The sequence below is a fragment of the Megachile rotundata genome, chromosome 15 (genome assembly GCF_050947335.1).
Source record: "Megachile rotundata isolate GNS110a chromosome 15, iyMegRotu1, whole genome shotgun sequence".
NCBI lineage: Eukaryota > Metazoa > Arthropoda > Insecta > Hymenoptera > Megachilidae > Megachile > Megachile rotundata.
In genome coordinates this window covers 4,429,271-4,451,421 of record NC_134997.1, presented here as the reverse complement: position 1 = coordinate 4,451,421, position 22,151 = coordinate 4,429,271, and the positions used below count along the sequence as shown (strand labels likewise).

General features: G+C 33.5%; 1 protein-coding gene and 1 long non-coding RNA gene across 10 annotated transcripts in view; one reads left to right on the top strand and one right to left on the bottom strand.

The window, feature by feature from the left end:
• Positions 1–22,151, bottom strand: part of scalloped (TEA domain transcription factor 1 homolog scalloped) — a 261,075-nt gene that overhangs the window by 206,245 nt on the left and 32,679 nt on the right. The window lies entirely within an intron of this gene.
• On the top strand, positions 6,752–12,644 carry LOC143265872 (uncharacterized). 4 transcript variants are annotated; one of them, XR_013040643.1, is made up of 5 exons: positions 6,752–7,220; positions 8,586–9,011; positions 9,095–9,477; positions 9,693–9,927; positions 10,028–12,644. It is a non-coding gene; the product is annotated as an uncharacterized LOC143265872 (long non-coding RNA). The 4 variants fall into 4 exon arrangements; XR_013040644.1 differs by having other exon boundaries at positions 6,753–7,220; positions 8,639–9,011; positions 9,095–9,450; XR_013040642.1 differs by having other exon boundaries at positions 6,753–7,220; positions 8,586–8,853; positions 9,095–9,450.

The window sequence follows — 22,151 nt, the reverse complement described above, 5'->3', positions numbered from 1 at the left end:
AGTGTGGGTTCCTGAAATGGGAGGTACCTTACGTGATTCTGGAAAAACGCGGACCAATTACGGCGCAAGGATTACGCCTGCGCAGGCGCGAGAGCGACAGCTTCGAGCCTAGCGGCTGAGCGCGCGTAGTCCTCGCGTTCTAATTGCTACGCGTTAGATTACTACACGTTGCATTAATACGCGTAGAATTACCAAACGTTGCATTACTACGCGTTGGTTAACTACGCGTTAGATTTCCACGCGTTAGATTGCTACACATAGAATTACTATCCGTTGTATTACTACGCGCTGAATTACTATGCGTTGGATATTCACACGCTGGGTTACTACGCGTTGGATTACTACGCATTGGATTACTACGCATTGGATTACCACACGTTGCATTACTATGCGTAGAATTACCGCGCGTTGCATTACTACGCGTTGGTTAACTACACGTTAGATTTCCACGCGTTAGATTCCTACACGTAGAATTACCACGCGTTGTATTATTACGCGTTGGATTACTACGCGTTGAATATCCACGCGCTGGATTACTACGCGTTGGATATTCACACGCTGGGTTACTACGCACTGGATTACCACACGTTGCATTACTAAGCGTAGAAATACCACGCACTGTTGTACTACGCGTTACATAACTACGCGTTATCCGAAGCTGTCGCTTTCGTGTCTGCGCATGCGTACTCTTCGCACTCTGATTGGTCCGTGTTTTTACTTAATAATTCAAAAACGAAGTTTCAAACCCCATTTTTGCAAAGGGAAATCTTATTCAGAATCACGTCAGCTATCCCCCATTTCAGGGACCTACATGAATTATGAGACACCCTGGATTAGGGATTTAGCTCGGGTAAATGTTATTAATATGGACAATACAGTAAATGCTATAAATCGTAAAATATTGGCGGTATAAGCTCAATATGAGCGAAAAGTATATCGATGTAGGTATCATCGCTTCTATTATCAGCTTACAAGTTGTAGTTCAATTTCTGATAAATACTCGACGAAATCGACACGATTCTTGTTTCAATATCGACGAAAAAAACCCCTTAACAATTTCACTGGTATTTGAAAATTAATTACGAATCGCTATTTATTTTATTAAAAAAAAAAAATGGCTCAGGACGATTTTGACGAAAATTATAAATGCAATGCGTCTGAAAGTGAAGCTGGTATGTAATAATAAGAAAATAAAAATACTTTTCTGGGTAATGACGCTGCTCTATTTAAAATCCTTTTTTCAAAGGAATTTTATTATTTGTATGTATACAGAAATAACACTCGTGAGAAACTGTAATGGAAGTATCTTTGAGTCATAATGTAAATGCAAAGACAATTCGGAGCAAAATGATTAAAAAAAGTTAAGAAAACGTATGACTGAACAGCTGAAATATTATCGTTTAATTAACGGTTACAATAATTCGTTAATTTTTGGTGTGAGGTATAACAAAGTAGAAGAAATTTTGTTATTATTTCTCAGACTGTTAGTAGTAATAATAAATAAATAGTACGAATCGGTACCAATATTTTTAAGTTTTTTGAAATACAAATAGTTAATTATTTTGTAATAAGAAAAGGTAATTTGTTCCACTTGCAAAAGGAACTACTCATATTATAATAATATATGTATTATTATAATACTATAATATATTGTATATTATGTATATTATATTAATAGGGTATTGCAGTAAGTACCGCTGTACTATAATAATATATTATTATACTAATAAATTATAATATGTTATAATAATATATTATTTATTGAAAAGGAGCAGGCAGAGAGTTTTTTATAACTGAATAAAACAAACACAATATCTTGATATAAGAAAAAACTTTATATTAACATTTAAACATTTAACGTGTGTATTATGGCGATCAAAAAAAATAAGAGTGAGAGTATTATAACAAAAAACTGTTGTCAACGTATTTAAACATTGATAAAAGCAATCAAGAAAGTACAACTCAATTATGTAGGAACACCGCCGTGAATTGCATTTCCAACATTATTATATTATTATAGTATTATTATAATATACATAATATACAATATATTATGTAATAAAATATATGTATGTATGTATACAGTACTTGTGTGACTACTATTGTATATAAACTATCACAATAGTGTAATAGTTTAATTTTAACGCAAATTTGCAAGATATTTCCACGCGCGTAATTAAAGGCATGATCCGCGATAGTCAGAGCGGCACAAAGTAAATTTGCAGGTAGACCTTTAATCTATCAGGTACGGAATTTTAAAATTAACGAAAGGAACCATCAATTTCAAGGGACGTAACACACGCCTTTTCATTATTTCTCGTAATCGCCTACGCCTGGCTGTACGCCAAGCTTCGAGACCCTGGTTTCTCGAGAATCGAAAATAATCACGTCTTCCTCTTCCTCGCGATCATTCTCAATCGTTAGGGCAGCAAAGAAGCTAATTTAATTAAGCCAATCTTCTCACTTAACGCTTCCGTCTGCCCCCTCGATCAATCATTAATTTATTATCTCGTTTTTTTTCTACGGACGTTTTAAGTCGCCTGATAATTTGAGAGATTATCGATCGTATTATAGGGATTAATGTACACACATGCGTCATTATTTTTATTGAGTTAGAGTTGAAATTCATTAACATGTTTTGCATTTATTATACGACATGAAACTTTTAATTGTGTTGTTCTGAGTGAAATAAGAAAGCAAGAGTATAGCACAATTTATTGACTTGATTTTTACTATTTATAGTGAAATTTATGTAGGAAAATATGAGAAAATAGTGGAATAGTAGAATAGTAATATAGTATAGTATACATATATAATGGAATATAGTAGAATATAGTATATATATATACTATATATATTTATATATACAGGGTGTTACCTGTAATGCTACTCACGATTTTTCTCCCACTTGCAGCCACCTTACGAAAAAAAGTTTAGAATAAAATTTGCAGGGTATGAAGTGCACAATAGATATTAGTAAAGCAAATTTTAAAAACAGTTTGTTCTCTTGGCAAAGTCAAGGTCACCTTGGGTTTTTTAAATAGGAACATACAATTTTTTTTATTCATAGCTTTAGAGGACATCGAGACGAATTCAAAACATATATTACATTATATTTTTATTAACATATTACTCGATTTACAGAAGTGGAAATGTGAAGTAAAAGACTGGAATATTATGTGATGGAAGGCGGCATATGTTACATTTTGAACATGTAATTAAATAAAGTGTATTTTTCTTATATTCTAGTCACGTGTTTACATTCAGTGATCTCTTTGGAACCAAATAATGGTTACCCTACCAAAGTCAAAAGTTAAGTACTTTACATTTTTCCACTTCTGTAAATCGAGTAATATGTTAATAAAAATATAATGTAATATATGTTTCGAATTCGTCTCGATGTCCTCTAAAGCTATGAATAAAAAAAAATGTATGTTCCTATTTAAGAAACCCAAGGTGACCTTGACTTTGCCAAGAGAACAAACTGTTTTCAAAATTTGCTTTACTAATATCTATTGTGCACTTCATACCCTGCAAATTTTATTCTAAACTTTTTTTCGTAAGGTGGCTGCAAGTGGGAGAAAAATCGTGAGTAGCGTTACAGGTAACACCCTGTATATATATATAGTATAATATATATAGTAGAATATAGTAGAATTAGCTATTATAATAGTATATTAATAGTATAATAGAGTTCACAAAACAATTTTGACATAATCTTTACATATCTCAATTTATTGCTTTTATAACTCATTTAATAACAATCAAAAGTGGTCAAAATTTGTTGTGTTTGTTGATACTTGACTAGTTATGAACATAACTAAACAATAGTTCGTAAAAGTTAAATTTTACTAATCCGCAAAAATATATTGTCCAAGAAAGGTCCTCCGACTATATAAATTTGAGAACCTCTGGTATATTACAGTGATAAAGGGAGTATTGAAGTGGTACAATAATGGAATTGTATAGCTCTATAGTATTGTATTGTGAAATGGTAGGACAGTAGAATAGTACACTGACAGAAATACAATTAAAATAGTGAAATATTGGAAAACGGAATAATAATAATAATGAAGTAGTAGTTTAATTGTATAATGGAATATGGAATGTATAGTGTAATAGTAGTATAATGATGCAGAAAAGTAGTAGAATATTAGAATAGTGGTGTAATAGTATAGTTCCATAGTAAAATAGCAGTATAAAAAAAAAATGAAAATAGTAGAATACTAGATTATTAAAATATTTTATAATATAGTAATATAGTTGTATGGTAAAATAGTAATATAGGGAAAAAAGGACACAATATAATAATAGAATAGTTATCGGAACATCAAAATAATAGTAATATAGTAATTTAGTAGTAAAAATATACAGCGGAATTGCGAAATAGTGAAAAAATGTGATATTAAAATATAATAGCCGTATAGTAGCAAAATAATTATGCAATACTATAGTTGTATATTGAAATAGTGATCTAGTAGTATAGTAAAACAGTCAAAGAGTATAATAGATTAGTAGAGTAGATAAAATAATACAATAGTAGAAGAACAGTAAAATAATAAAAAAAGAAACAGTACAATAGTAAAATAGTATAGTAATAGTGAAATAGTACAATAGAACAGTAGTACAAATAGTAAAAAAGTAATATAATGGTGAAACAAAAAAACAGTAAAATAGTGAAAATAATAAAATAAGTAGTATAATAGTGGGACAAAGACATAGAAGAAAAGTACTATAATAGTGGAACAAGTAAGTAATAAAATAGCAAAGTAGTAAAAAGATATTATAGTAGTGTGCCACAAAATAGTATAGTAATAATATTAGTAAAAATATAGTATAATAGCGGTGCAAAGAATAGTAAAAATAGTAAGAAAGTAGTACAATAATGGAACAGAAAATAGTATAAATAATAAAAAAGTATTTTAATAGTAGAACAAGAAAATAATAAAACAGTAAAATAGTAAAGAGATACTATAGTAGTGTCTCAAAAAATACTAAAATAGTAAAACTAGTAAAAATGCAAAAGAATAATACAGCAGTAAAAAAGTCCAACACTATTGAAACGCAAAAATAATTAGAATAACAAAAGCACGTACGCACTGCAAAAATATATTGAATCGTCCTCGACTAAATTTGCAATTCATAAACATTAATACGATAAACCGCTATCTCGAAAGTATCGAAACAATCGATCAGCCGATGATGTTCGATAAATTTTTCGGAAAGAAATCCGCAGCGAGTTAGTGGGAGGATGATTCACGGCCGGTTAATTTTCCCCTCGCAGCCAGTTTACCTGGGGACGGCGATTATGTATTCCTCGCGCGAGTAATGACTACGCGTGGCTTTGCTGACGTTTAAACAGAATTAAATATTTAAAATCGCGTATAGACCCACGCTAACGCCTACCTCCAGAACGTAGCCATCGCCACGAGCGGAAAATATCTCTTCCCAGCTGTGTTGATTCGGGATCGCACGCCTCGATCTTGAATAATCGGGACCATTATTAGATCCATCGGTTACACATCGATCGATATAGTACCACTCTTTTCGCGGCCAAATTCTTACGCAACAACCTGCAAAACTGTTCGCTCTGCGCCCATCGAGTCAATTACTATTAATTAAAAATATAAATACTGCGTTGTTGTGGGATTTAGAGCCGACAACGCAGCTCTTTTATAATTGTACTCGTGGAACTTTTTCTTTCGTAGATTGCGATTTTGTTAATTTTAAATTTCTTCGTATTAGGGACAAATATATACTGCTTTTATTGGAGAGACAAATTCTTTACGAATTTTTACAGTTTTAAATTTTAAATTTAGGTTTTTGAATTTTTAACCTTAAAAATTTCCAGATTCTTGAATTTTTAAGTATGAAGCATGTTTGCAAATTTGTAAGCTTCTGAATTTCTGAGTTTTTGAAGTTTAAAATTTGTAAGTAAAATTTAAAAGGTCTTTAAATGTTTTCTTTTGTAAATTTTTAATTGCAAAAATTCAGGGTTCTTAAATTTTTAACTCTACACATTTCTAAATTAAAATTTACAAATTTTTTAATTTGTTACTTTCCTTTTTTATAAGTTTATAGGGTTATACATTTGCAACTTATAAACCGCGAAAATTATAAATTTAAAATTTTGTAAATTTATAACCTCGCAAACTAATAGATTCACAAATCTAAATATTTGAGAACTTGTAACCTTATAAACCAGTAAATTAAATTCGTAAACCGATATACTAATAAATTCAGAAATTAAAAATTTTACAAATTTATAAACCTATAAACCAATAAATTAATACATCGGAAGTATTTTTGCTATTATCAGACGTTAACCTTAAAACTTTTCAATTAAAAAATTTACAGAATTCGTTTAAGATTACCATTTCTCTATTATTAATTTTCGTTATTGTTTGCTTTGTTATACACCACACGTATACTATGGATTCAGTTAAAAAATATTTATTTGAAACTGTTATATTAAACTGAATGAGTCATCTGTCGTGTGCAAAGGGTTAAATTACACTGCGCAAACTGCTGCCCGTGAACTCCTCGACGGGCAGTTGTTCTGCCCATCACTGGTTCAGAAGAGCAACCGGAAGCGGGTTGATCGAAATTGCTGTGGAGGCAAGAAGCCAGGTCGACTTCTCGTAGAAAGCAAAACTCGCTCTGTGAGAGTCGATTTCACGGTGGGCTCGAACCACTTGCCAAACTCACCCCACCATTGTGGAAACTTCATTCATGGTTCGCGCGGGAACGTATTATGCAGGTGCACGTTTATCGAGTCGACGTAACCAACAAAAATATCAGCTGTTCGCTGATGTGACCACACGATGCCTTCCGGCAAACTTATGGTTCACAAAAGTTCATCTTCTTTTTATACTTTTCATTAATCCTGTGTGTTACTTTCAGATGACGTATTGAATATTTGATGTATGCTGTTATTGTCGACATTAATCGATAATTATTGCTATGTTTATGAATCGATAATGTCCATGTATCGATCAGTGAAATTAATTTGTTTTTATCCTTCAAACTTAACCTAACGTGATCAAATCATTCTTGTTTAAACTTAGGATGTAATCTCACAATTTTAAACAAGAACAATGTGAATAAGAAAACTGTAAGTTTGGTTAGATAGATTGCATCATTCAAATCTATTGTGTGAGGTTACGTTAACTAGGCTAGGTGAATTTATGATATGTTTATTTGGGTTAAATCAAATTAAGGTAAGTTCATTTAGGTTAGATTAAATTAAAATAAACTTACTTAGGTTATGTGAGATTAAAATACGTTCATTTGAGTTAGGTTAGGATAATATAATGGATTAGAATAATACGATAGGTTAGGTTACTCTAAGCAAAATTAATGTAGGTTGAGATGCACTAAGTTAATTTAGTCTAACGCAAGTTAACTTCAAGTTATGTAAAACAGGTTAGGTGAAATTAAGATAAATTGAAGTTATGGTAAATTTGGATATAATAACTCAGCTGAGCTACAATCTCAAGATAGGTTAGAACAAATTAACTTAAGTTTAGTTATTTCAGTAAAACAGTTTGGATTCGATTAAAACAAGATAATTTAAATTAGGTTAGATTGTGATAAGTCATTTGAAGTTATATGACATTTGTATAAAATAACTCCGGTGAGGACATGAAGGTTACATATAAAAAAATAAACTGAGGTTAGATTACATTATGACAAATTAACTGAGCTTAAGTTAAATGAAGACAAATTAACCTACAATCAATAAGATTATTATAGTTATGCGTCACTGCTATAAACCTGATCTAATAAATATACATTTAACTGATATCGAAAATTTAACAAATTAAAGAACATGATTTGTTCATAGAGTCGACGCATAGTCTCCGGGAAAATGTTTCTTTTTCGCGATAAAAAGTTACCCTACACGGTGGAGAGGTCGAGTGGACGAGGGCAGCGTTGAGAAACGTCGGACAGGGCAAGTGGAATAAAAAGGTTTATGGTTGTTTCGGGTGCTCTATCTTTAGGACCCACATATCATGCCACTCTCTTGCTCCCTCGATCCCCTAGTCTTCACGTCTGACTCCGTTGCTCTTTCGGCTTCACGTTTGCTTACTCGTCTCTTTTTCTCTTTCCACTCTCGCCTCACGACCCTCCTGGCTGAACCCTCGACTGTGAGTTATTTCATGGTTAAAATAGTCGAGTATTCCTTCCGAGCGAGAGGTTGCCGTTCGTGCAGTTTCACGCGAAGAAAATCCTCCCAGTCACAGCACACCCTTTTCTATATAGGGTTAGACATTGTCCGAGTAAAGTATTTGGAAAATAATCGTTAAGATGCATTGTGCGGCTGCTATTCATGCTGTATTTCCAACGGAGGGTTCTTCCTATTGATGTTTCTTTAAATTCTTGCATTTTCAATATCTTGGAATGCGCTGATGTTAGTTGCAGATGTAGAAACTTTGGGATATTTTGAAATTCGAAGATATTTTAAAATGTGGAAATTAAGGAACATAAACATTTTAGAAATTTAAAGATATATGTAAGGGTTAGGAAATATAGACATTTGAGAAATATGAAAATGAGACAAATACCTAATATTAAATTTGCAGAGGATCAGAAATTTTAACTAATTTTTGAGAATAAACGCCTGAAGTTCTTCCAGAATTATCAATGGGAAATACCTGAGCGAATAACCTGTTAACGTATCATCCTGAATGAAATAAAGATGTGGAAGTTTATCTGGCCGCTATAGATTGATTCTTTTCCCGCGCAAAACTTTCACCCTCTTGAAAGGAAAGTTGAAGCGCAGGCTGGTGTGTCGATAGGATCAGGAACAGCGGGATATTCTAGCCGTTTCCTTCGGTCAAATTTAGAACGGTAAGTTCGTAAATCATCGTCCGTTGAAAAATCAGCTGATTCACGCGAAACGTATTAAGCCAACTCGGCAGAATCACGGACGAAGGGGAAACGGGCAAAAACCGATTGAACGGCGATAACATTCATTCGATCATTTAACCGTGGAGTTTGAATAACAAGTATTTTTATCTGAAGCATTTTATAACACTTTCTTGTACAGAAAGTTCACGTTCGAATGGCTCAAAATGACTATTACTTGTAGATGTACATGCGCACTATACATGGTGTTTGGTGAAATTTAACCAGTCGGTCTACCAGGTGCCCCACACCAATTCGAATATGTATTTAAAATTTAGAGTATTTACTGCAAACACGAGCTGAACAAGCATGAGACTTTGGCGTTTTAAAGTTGGTACAAATGATTAAACGTGTTTGAAGCTATCGAAAACGATACTAAATGCAATTATTTCACGACGAACGACATCAATGACCAAGTATTGTCGTCAAGGATGAGTTATAGAGCTTTTAACGTTTCAGTTGATTCTGTGTGTCAGAAATGATCGAAACCAGTACACAGTTTTTTATCGATACGACGACGATCGACGGCCATGATGACAGGTTAGATTGCTGTAAAAATTTATGCAGGTAGACCCATAACTAATTTATAAGTTACATTGAGACAATTAAATTTAAAACTACTACGTCTTTGTGTATACCTATTTTGTTCACAAGGAATCTTTTGAATTAAAATGTTATTTTAATTCTTAATTTAAAAGCAGCCTCATTCCCCCGTCATACACAAAAGTAACCGTAAACTTTCGAATAATTCCGTGAAATAATCTGATAAATTTATTTATTAGAATAACCAATCAAGCCGAACCATGACTCACACCAGTCGACTAGCATTGTTGAAATATTTGCAACGGATGGCGTCGAATATATGTCACCATTCGGTGCACAGTTGCAACTCACTTGCAACGGTGAAAATCAGAAGGCAGGAAGTTTCCTTCACGACTTCCATTCATTCGTGCAGTTCAATCGGCATCGTTGTTATGAAATATAATAGTCGCTCTACCGTTCGCTGACGTCACGCAGGTGAGGCCACTCGGGCAGCGCGTCAGCGTTAACGAGCGAACGAGCGACGTTTCTCGGTAAAAGCTGCCATTAACAGAACAAAACGATTAACCTTTTACAGACCGAGAAGATCGAACGAAAAAGGAGAGAAATTCTTTCAGTATTTATCACCGGATTATCGAAGGTATCAGGTGGATAACCTATTAGTATACGCCACTTGCTACATATCACTATAGTCGAATTAATTTCAAATTTTGCGATGATTCATCGTTGGAAATATTAAACAGGCGAGCTACAAAAGTTGTTATTATTGAATTTTTATTGAGGAAGTTTGGTTTTAATTGTTATATACTGAGTGTTTATGACGGTTTATAATTACAATGAATTGAAATTACAACTGTTAAACAGTTAACCTCTTGTTCTACAATATTGTGTTACACCCGTGACGCACACTACAGTGTTTTCACTGCAATTGAATTTTGGTTTCGATTCTGATTATAATCTGCATAATCAGGAATGGCTGAATGCGTAATGTAACATTTTAACTTTCTTTAGTTGTCTTCACGTTGTAGGAATAATTAGCTGTGTGTGATGCAACTGTTCAGAATATGACTGCTTAGGTTAAACTTTTTTAAGTATAGTCCCATTATTTGAATAGGCTAAACGGATAAAATACGTTTTCTTTATATATTCGTGGATTTCGAGTTTAAATTAGGGTAAGGTAGTAAACTTTTCTAAACTTATAGTATTAAGGTCTTATAGGCGTTAAAAATCTCTAGATCTGATATTCTTTTGGTATGAATCCCCTAAATTTCATATACTCAAGGTCAAGAATTCCCTGTATCCCAACATTCCAAACTGCGAATTCTCTAGATACAAAACTACCTCGATACGAATCCCCTAGATTCCATGTATTCAAAACCAGAAATTTCCTATATTCGAGAATTGCAAGCTGCAAATTCCCTAGACATCAAATTCCTTCGATATGAATCCCCTAGATTCCATATACTCAAAGCCAGAAATTCCCTATACCTCAACATTCTAAATTGCAAATTTCCTAGATACCAAACTTTATCAATATGAATTCCCTGTAGCTTAGATTAATAAGATCTCATATTTCAAAGACACAAAAATTCCAAGATTCCAAATTCCCTAAATGTCAAACTTAGGACAAACTTCTTACATTTTACATTACTAAGAATATCCCTAGAATTTGCAATTCCGTAGATACCAAACTTTCTCAGCAAGTTTCTGCTACATTTCATACTTCTAAGATCCGAAATTCTCGAGACTACAATATTTCAAGTTTTCAAATTCCTTAGGCATTAAACTCTCTATAAAAATTCTCTAGATATTGCACTTTTAAGGTCACAATCCCTAGACCTACAACTTCCACGGTTCCAACTTCCTATATACCAAGTATGCCATGTTTTGAACTCCTATCGGTTCAAATGCCCTAGTCCATAAATGACCAAAGTTCCCTAGATACTACAACGAATAATATTTAAATTTTCTAGGGTCAAAATTTGGTGTCGGCCAAATTTATTATGGTACAAATACTCTACATTTCAAATTGCTATCGTTCAAAATTCTTCGGATACCAAAGTCCCTAGACTTCAATGTCCCAGAGTTCCGAAGTCCATAGATGCGAAATGCATGCGGCACTCACATTCGTGAGATTTCATATTTACGAAGTTTCAAACTTCCTAGATTGAAAAACGGTGAAGTAACAAATTCCCTATATTCCAATATTCTAAAGATCCAAATTCCGCATGACACAAATTCTCTATGTTCCAAATTCTCTAGGTCCTAAATTCCTAAGGTCCTCCTCTACGCTCCAAGTTTCAGTAAGTTCAATTTCCCTAGATTCCAAATCTCTAAGCTCTCAGATTCTCATAACCCTAATATTCCCAAGTTTCAAGTTCAAAAATTCCCTAGATTTGAAATTCACCTGGTATCAAATTTCCTAGTATCTCAAATTCCTTTGACTTTAACTTTACATTTAACTGTGAACGCCTCCAAAGTCTTCAAGTCGGAAAACTTTCAAAATCCTTAGTTTGGATATTCAAAAAATTCCTAACTCGACTATTTGGAAAATTTCCACGTCCGAAATCCCAAGGTCCCAGACTTCTGACAAAGTTCCGAAGTTCTAAAGTACCATTGTTTCTAAATTGCAAAGTGCTTCGAATGGGACAAACAACTGGCTACTAGATGGTAAACACAATTCCTCGGTTGACGTTAACGTTCTCCATTATCTCTGTGCATCTGTATTCTAAATACACCGTCGTGCTGGGTTCGGAGTAAAAATGACGAAAACGAAAACAGCAGGAGCGTGAAAGAAAACGTAAGGTAACACGTGCTCGAGGAGTCATTATTCCATCAACAGATGCACCGCCGACGAGAAGACACGCACGCGTGTTTACGCGTCATTACGCGCTGCTGCGGGCAGATGACGCGAAATGAAAGTTCCTCCACGCTAAAAGACTCGAGTGCTGACGAAAGCAATTAAAGCCTAATTCACACTACTGATCTCGAAATCGCATCTTGAAAAATATATGAAATCATCGTTTCAATAACCCGAAGAAATAATAGTGAGAAGAAATATAAAAATTGTAAAATGCTGTAAAAGAAGTTATATGCTTAGATTCGATGATTGATCCGTGTGTAGTACAATTATGAATAATGTTATGATGTATACTTATCCGCAGATTTATACGATTTCACTTTTACACCCTTTCTAAAATTATGGATTTAACAAAATAAATTGGAAAAAGAGAATATTTTAATAGTACAGATATAATTTATCAAAATTACTATTTGATATAATTTTCATGAAGCTTAATATCATAAAAGATATAATTTGCCAATAATAAAATGTATAATTTTTAAGGAGATGAATATGACAACAGACATAATTCGTTAAGAATTAAATGGCTGCTTAATATAATTCCTAAACAAATGTAACACTTAAACAATTGAGTTGCAAGTACAGAAGCTCACAAAAGTCCGAATCCATTTTTATACTGCATACAAGATATATTGCACTACATCATACATCCCAAAATATTGCATCGAATTATACATGTAAAAGAAGTAATATTTTTATTAAATTAAATATTATACTAACTGCTATTATTCCCTCTTAATTTCAAAATGTTGAAAATTAAAAATTTCAGTATTACAATCACATTTAAATTAAAGTAAATTAAATATAATATTAACTTAAATTTAAATTAACGAAGTATGCAATATTAATTTAATTTAAATAAAATTAAGTGAAATATTAACTTAAAAAATAAAATTATATGAAATATTAACTTAAACAATAAAATTATATGAAATATTAACTTGAAAAATTCAAAGCGAACCATACTTTTATCTTCAAAGATTGACAAACAATCAATCAGTGCATTAATATTCATTGTCGTTGAATACGTCACTCATTATAAACAGTGAGTAGGGTAGAAATACGTCGTTCGCCGGGAACGGATTAATAATACCTTTCAGAGGGTACGAATTTCGGTAGCCGTCCATAAATCGAAGGTAAATGATCAAGAAAAGCGATCCTCGGTCGACAAGCAGTTACGTGATGCACACAAGAAGGTGCAACAGCAGCACATCTCACATCTGTCGTAGATACCCCCATCCAATCTTCTTTCAACCTTCCACCTATCGTTTCTTTCGAGCAGGTAGAACAGGTACCACGGAGAGCAGATTGCACTCGAAGCTCAAAAGTCGTGTTACATACGTACCCAGTACATGTACAGGGTGTCCACATTTTCAACGCAGGATGTTCCAAAGGAGGATATTAACCCTTTGTGCTCGAGTGATGACTCTCGATCGTCATTCGACTTAATAAGCATTTTATATTCCATAATATTATACATAATAAATTTTATAATATTATGCATGTGACGTGTAAACATAGTGAAACAGATAATATAATTTAAATGTGATTGTAATACTGAAATTTTTAATTTTCAACATTTTAAAGTTAAAAAGGAATAATAGCAGTTAGTATTTAATTATAAATTGTTAGTAGAAAAATAATAACTTCAAAAGAATTCATTCAACTCTTTAATTGTGAGTCTTAAATTTCTGTTTGCAAATAGTGAAGATACATTCAAAGGGTAAAAAACTACAAATGGTTTTGTTTAAATATTTTACCCTAGAATCACGTGGTGAAGTCTGTTTTCATATAAACAGCAGAGAAATTACATAAAAATTGAATAATTTCGTAACTAAAAAATTATAAATAATCATTGAAAGTTGTTTTAAAATATTTCAAAGCTGATGACAGTAAATTTAAACGTTGAATATGAACAAAAATTCTGAAACAGAATTTTGAAATTTCTTTTTGAAATTTTGAAATCTGAAATTTCTTCAATTGTTCAGAACTAAAAAAATGACGGATTGTACAGAAACCTTCCAAATTTTTATTGTAAAGCTGAAGTTTTAGCTGAATATTTTTGACGCATAACAGTTTGAAGAAGAAGGTACCAAAAATGTGTATGTTCAGATTTTCAAGATATAAAGTGGCTAAAATTGAAACTAAATTAGGGTCGTTTCTCCAGTTACCCCAGTACGACCATTAAGCTTTAACACTAAACCTAACGACGTATAATGAGTTCTCTATTTAAAATTAAAAACGAAGTTGAAAAATAAATAGGCGATTCACCATAAAATCGTATAAGTATTAATTCTTTATATTAATAAAACTAAGCGTAGATTTCACGATAAGCTTTTTAACAAATTGTTAACTTGAAGTTCGTAACTTGTGGAGCGGTCATTTGACCGATTTTAAAGTTAATCCCTTGAGTGGAAATGATGGGACTCGCCCTCCAAGATCTTTTGTACCAAATTCGAATTTAACGGGCGAGGCCCATTGTATATTTTGACCCTTCGCAGTCCTTCATTTCTTTTATCTACCAACTCCTTAATTCACAAAATAGATTAAGCAAGGGGTAATAAAATATACTGCAACAGTGTTATTGTAGCAAATATTTTCCATTTATTATAAGAAGTGTATAAATGAAAATATATATATTTAACTAATGTATTTATCTGAATTATTTATGAGATCCATGAGAAATATATCGGCGTAGGAGAGGAAAGGGTCAATGTTTAAAAACCATACGAATTTTATATAAATCTGTTAACACGTTAACTACCACTAAGTGTCATCCATATATGGGTGACACTTAAATTGCTAAACTGATCTAACATGAGTATTATTAAAAATTTGTTCACTTTCCTCATAAAAAATACTCGCATTAATTACATGGATTCATGGAAAATAAATATAATAAAATATTGTGAAAATATTTGGTAAAATTGATTAAAAATTAAAACACTACTTGATGCAATTTTCAATTGTTTCAGTGTGGCAGTCAGTGTGTTAAATACAAACTAGAATATTTCAGTTTTATTTTATGATAACTACAGGCATAGAATTGTGCTGAATTTAATTGCCTGCTTGATTTAATTATAATTAAAAGGCTATAACAGAAGTATAAAATGACTTCGAATTTGAACATTTGGAAATGAAGAGCTTGAGAATTTTGGACTTTGACATATTTGGGAATTTCGAAATTTGAGAATTTGGAATGTGAAGGTTAGAAAATTTAGAAATTGGAAAGATTTCGAAAATTTGGGAATGTGAAAATTTAACAATTTGGCAATTTGGAAATTTAGGAATTTCATTAAATTTAAACATAAAAATTTACATCAGGAATTGTAGAAATTGTCCTATATTTCCAAATATTTAAATTTCTGAATTCGCAGATCAAATTACATAATTCCCAAATTTTCAACTTTCCTAATTTCAAAGTTTCAAATTATAATGACCCAAATTATCAAATTTCCATGTTTTTAAATCGACATATTCCAAAATTCCGAATCCTAAATTACAAAATGTCTAAATCCTCAAATTCTTAAATTGCCAAATTTCCAAATCTCCAAATTTCCAAATTCCCAAATCTCTAAATTTCTAAATTTCCAATTTTCCAAATTTCCAAATTTCCAAATTTCCAAATTTCCAAATTCCTAAATTTCCAAACTCTAAAATCTCCAAATTTTCAAATTCCGAATTACCAAATACCAAATACCAAATTCCAAAGCTCTCAAATCACCAAATACACAAGCTTCAAAATTCCCATATTTCCAACTATTCAAATTCCCAAATCCGAAAATCTCTAAATCTGCAAACCCCAAATCTCTACATTCAAATTCCTAAATTCCAGAATTCACAAATCCCCGTATTCCTGAGTTCTTAAATTTCCGTCCTAACTTCCCAATATCTGACTTCCTAAATTTCCGAATCTCCACATCATCACATCCCAAATGACTAAATCCTGAATAATCTTATTCCAAACTACCAATTACCTTCAAATTATGTGCATTATGCCAGAAAGTTTCTCATACATTTCCTATAACGTCAAATTCATATAGCACATAACGTCTAATATTAACACTAGAACTACCGACATTAAATGCTCGTTTATCGAAGAATGAAAAATAAAATGAAAAGGGAAATAAATAAATACTAAAGCATCAAGTAACATATAGAACTAGTTTTTACCTCAACAAAATATGACAGACATTTCCACAAAATCACAATAATAAAAATGAGAAATCTGAAACCAGTCATTTTAACTGGTTGGTAGTTCTAGTCTTAACAGCGTTAAACGAAATCTACTGCACATCTATTAGCAGTCTAACAATTCTATCCTTAATTTCAATCAGACGTTCTTCGAAGATGTTAATATATATTTCCTATAACGCCAAGTCCATATAGCACATGACATTTAAAATTAACAGCGTTAAACGAAATGTACTACACATCCATTACCAGCTTAACAATTCCAGCCTTAATTTCAATCAGACGTTCTTCGAAGATGTTAAAGATACCCGATTAAGTGACTCGGTCATCATGGTCCCGGTTTTTCAACGTTTCTCCAATTTTCCGGTTTCCCATACCGGTTTTAACTGCGTGTTTCACGGTACAGATCAGAGAGTAGACTTTACAGAATTTTCTCTTCGTCGGACCATAGAATTGTTCATTTTTACCTGCGACTTTCACGTCGCATCCTCCCGCTCGAAAGAACCTGCAAACCGTCTCATCTCGAAACCACCTCCTCTCTGCTTTTCCCTTTTTTTCTCTTCTCTCTCTGTTCATCCGCTTATAGTCAGGGTCCAAGCTTCCCTTTGTGCGTAACGGTGAATCACGAAAGGACGCGAGGGGGCAGAAGAAGACGAAGAGGACGCCGAGGTCCGAGAAGAGGCGTGGGAACAAAGGAAAGGCGAGCAAAGGGAAGAGAAAAGGAACGAGGAGAGACGAGGACAGAAAGAGGGACCGACTGGTCGCCCTTCTCATACGATCTTCTCATCATCCCTTTTCTTTTTCGCCGTTCCTCCGCCTCCTAGAAGCCCGCTGTCCTATCCTTTCAAAGCGGCGACTGAAATTGCCCCGCCAACGCGAATTAATTCTGAAATTACCGCTTATCGCGATTACTGTCACACACTTTCGTGCTTTCCTACGGGAAATTAGACGTGTACAACCACGGGTAAATGTGCTGGTGGGTGACAGTGGGAGACTGGTTTCGGGCTGATGATTAATTTTATGGGCGTTGTGTTCGATAATTTGGGAATTGGAGATTTGGGATTTGGAAGTTAATTTTCATTTGGGGATTTAGAAATGTTGGAACTTGGGAATTTAGAAATATTTAAATTTGGGAATTTCAGGATTTAGGAATTTTAGAATTTGGGAATTTGGAAATTTTAGGACTTGGGAATTTGATGATTTAGAAATTTCAGAATTTGGGAATTAGAAAATTTAGAAATTTCAGTATTTGGAAATTTGAGAGATAAAAATGTAAGATTTTGAAAATTTAGGGATTTAGAAATATACAGCTTTCAGAATTTGGGGATTTAAAAATTTAAAGATTTGGAAATTTGAAAATTTGATATTTTCGTATTTGAGAATTTCGGCAGATAAAAAATATAAAACTTTAAGAATTTAAAGATTTAGGAATTTGAATATTTGAGTATTTGCGATTTTTAGGATTTGGATATCTCAAAATTCATGAATTTAACAATTTGTAAATTTCAGAAGTTAAAAATTTAAGAAATTGGAAATTTAAAGATTAATTGTTTTGGAAATTGGGGAATTGGAAAATTTAAACACTGCCAAATGTTTGAATTCAAGAATCTGGACATTTCAGAATTAGAATTGTGAGAAATATAAAGTGAACTTACAACCTTTTATGTTTGAAATTTAAGAATCTGATAATTTGGATAAACAACAATTTTTAAATTGAAAATTTTATATTTGTACAACATGGTATTTATAAATTTAGAAATTGTAAGAATAATTTAGGAGTTAAGAATTTGCTAAATTATTCTGAAAATTTAAATGTCTGCAGAATTTAAAGATTAGATAATTGGAGAGTTAAAAGCTTGAAAATTTAAAATTGAGAAAGAAAATGAGTTAATATGAAAACTTAAAAATGAAGGTTCTTAAAAATTGAAGGTTCAGAAATTTGTAAATTTAAAAATTCAAGAACTTAGAACTTTATAAAATGAAATTTAAGGATTTAGAGAAATGGAAATTTAATCGCTTGAGAATTTGGAAGTTTGAGAAATTTGGGAGTCTGGAAATTATAGAAAAGGAAAGATGTTAGTGACTTATATTTAAATGCTCAATTTTTATTCCTAAATATACGTTTTACTATTGATTCATGATGTTGTAACAGTACAATAAAAATATCTGCCCTATTGAGACTATTATAAAAAAAATAGTCATATTACGAAAGAAGACTTCCCGTTTTGAATAGGAATGTTTGAACGTTTCAAAAATAAGGAATCAAATAATTTAAAAATTAAAAAATTGAGTGTCATGAAAATTCTAAAATTTAAAAATATTGAACTCCAAAAAAATTCCAGCATCCCAAAAATTAGGGAATTTGGAAATTTGTAACAATAACAAAATATATAACATTATATTGTAAAATTATAATGTAAAATATATTTTACATTATAAATTACATTATATTGTAAAATATATTTCAGTATAACTTGCTCCCCACTGACTCGACCGAAAAACCACGAACACGTACGATCAACTAATACTTTAAGCACTGGTATCAAAACACACTCAACCAGCCGCCTCTACCGCGGCAACTCACAAAAATTCCCGAAAAGTCCAGCGCACATATCCAAAAAGCACGTCCGTCAAAAATCCCGGCGCAAAGAATAAAAAGCAAGGTGAAGTCGGATGAGTGAAGCACGTGATCGGTGGATTCCTAAACTGTCTGTAGTGAAGTTCGTCGTAAGTGGCAGTCGGAGAGACAAAAGGTAGGTTAGGTAGGTAGATAGGTATCCGAAGGAGAAGACGAAAAAGCGTTGCGCAGTCGGCACGCCGATGGTATACACATACGAGTAGATTTCGAGCGAAATAAAGCAAAGAAGTAAGGAGTGAGGCTCGGATAAATTGACCCAGGGATGTCGAGGGGTAGTAGGCAGGGTCGGAAAGGGACATCGGTGTGGTGTGGCGGAGTGCATTCGGCGAAAGGGGGCTCGCACACCAGGAGAAGGCTCGTGAGAGTACGCGAACGATAATTCGGAGCCGCGCAGCCGGCTCAAAGGACCCGCGGGACGATATATCAATGGCCTGCTTGCAGAACAATTCGAACTATCCGCGATGCACAAAGAAAAATACCAAATCGAATGCCTGGAATAGCGGTGAGGCGGCCACGGCTCCTTCCATCTCTTTTCTCTTCCCTCCGCCGCCCCCCAACGCCCTGTTCCGAAGCCCCTTACCGCTGGCCAACGACTACCGCTCTCTCTTTCTGTCCCCCGAACGCCGAGCGTTGTGAGCGTCTCCTTTATACACACCCCGTTGAAAACGGCCGGATGTGTTCCTATTCGACTCGGGCTGCCGATGCCAATGGACTACCGCGGATTCTCTTCTTGAAACCTCGAAAGCATGCGTGTACCGAGTACAGTCAACGGCAAATTTCCTGTTTCTGGGGAAATGAATGCGGATGGTGTGATCGACGCGATTTTCGGCGGCAAGTTTGAACTTTTGAGGGTTTACGAGTTTGGATACTTTTGATTTTGGTTTTATAATGAGAGAGATTCAAATTTGGACATATGGTGATTTAGGGATCTGGTGCTTTGTGCATTTGAGGATTTAGGGATTTTTGGATTCAGGGATTTGTGAATTTAGGGATTTATGAATTCAAAGATTTGAGGATTTGGGAAATTAGACATTTTAGGGTTTAGGAAATTTTGGCTTTAGGGATTTATGGATTCAGAGATTTGAGGATTTGGGAAACTGGAGATAAGGAAATTTCAGGATTTTGGAATATTTTTCTTTAGGAACTTGTGAATTCAGAGATTTGTGGATTTAGGGATTTAGGAATTTATGGATTCAGAAATTTGAGGATTGGGATAATTGGAGATTTGGTGATTTGAAGATTTAGAGATTTAAGTATTTAAAAATTTGAAGGATTTTGAGAATTCGGTGATTTTAGAAATGAGGGATTTTGAAAATTTGTAAATTTAGGGATTCGGAGTTTTACAAACTTGAGAATTTGGGACCTCAGGAATTTCAGAAATCAGATTACAAATCTGAAAACTGAGAACCTTTTGGAATTTGGAAAATTGAGACCTTAAGAATTTGAGACTTTGGAATTCTAGGAAAGTTGAGATTTAGGAAACTCGTAAAATTGGAATGTTACAAAGTTAGGACTTCACAGAATTCAGAATCTTGGAAATTTTGGAAAATACATGTTTTGTAACCTTGAAAACATGGAAATTTGTGATATTAAAAATTTGGAACCTCAGAAAACTAGAGATTTCGGGAATTTTTGAAATTCGGAGCCTTAGAAATGTAGAACTATGGAAAGATAAGTGACATATTTGAGACCTAAATATTTTAAGAGTTGCAAGCAAGAAAATTTGAAAATTAAGAAATTTAGGACTTAGGCAACTCAATAATCTATGCAGCTGAAATTTTTTAAACGTAAGAATTTCAAACCTAGGGAATTTTTAAACCTGTATGTTGAGATCTTGAAAATTTAAGAACTTGAGACCTAGAAAATTTAAAAATCTGTACCGCTAAAATCTCGAAAATTTTTCAAATTTATTTGAAACCCACATTTAAGTTAAGGTAGGACAACTCGTTACAACAACCGTACACATCAGTTGGGTCAAAAAACAAAGAAACTAGGGTATCTCACTACAGCTCATCTCATGGCAAGCGCACGGTACTAAAACATACGAACAAAAATGTTCTCCTCTTTATTCTCGGCAGGGGAATAACAGTACTCATGGCACATTCAACGTTGTTTTTTCAAGCATCCCACTTCTCACTTTAATCGCCCCTGTATTTGTCAATCGAAACCATAATTCAATAACGAAGCCGAGAGAGCAGAAACATCGGTACAAACAGTACATGTATGTAACTCGTATCTGGTGCAGAGCAAACTATAATGTCGATCGAGTGATGGACCAGTGGTTTGGTTATAATTGGATCAGTTTAGTTAGGTATTGCAAATATTGGCAGCCAGGGAAGCTGCCGACCCAGTGATGAAACCTAATTGGGTAAGTCGGCCTGGCTTGGCGCCAAACGAACCAGCCCAACTTCGAATTCTAGATACCCCGATGATGATCATCATCGCGATGATGATGATGCCTTCCATCTCACCTTCCACTCCGATCCCTCGTGTTACTATTCTCAATCCACTTCGATGGTCCACCGAGGAAATTGACACGTAAATACAACGCGTGCAGATGAAAATGCAAATGGTCGATGGGGAATTCGTTCGACCGGTTTAATTGGAGTGCAATGTTGCGACGAGACGCAACTGCGTGACGTCGAAATTACATTCGAGGAAGAGGGGGACGGTCACGAGGGGAATGATGATGACGAAAGGGAAAGAGAAAGAGAGACGATAATTTGAATTATGTAAACGGACGACCGAATAAAAGACCTGTGAAAATACGGCGATGAGCTGTGTAGCGAACTTTGGGTCAAATTACGAATTTTGGGAAATGTTTGTACACTTGGGGAGTGGGAATTTTGGGAATCTGAGTATTCGAGAACTTTTAAGATAACAAATTTTCGGATCTGCAAGTTTTATTTTGTAAATTTGTAAGTTTGAAAATTTAGAAATTTAGGGGATTGATGATATGAAAGTTTAGAAATTTTGGCATTGGACAATTTCATTGTTTTGACATTT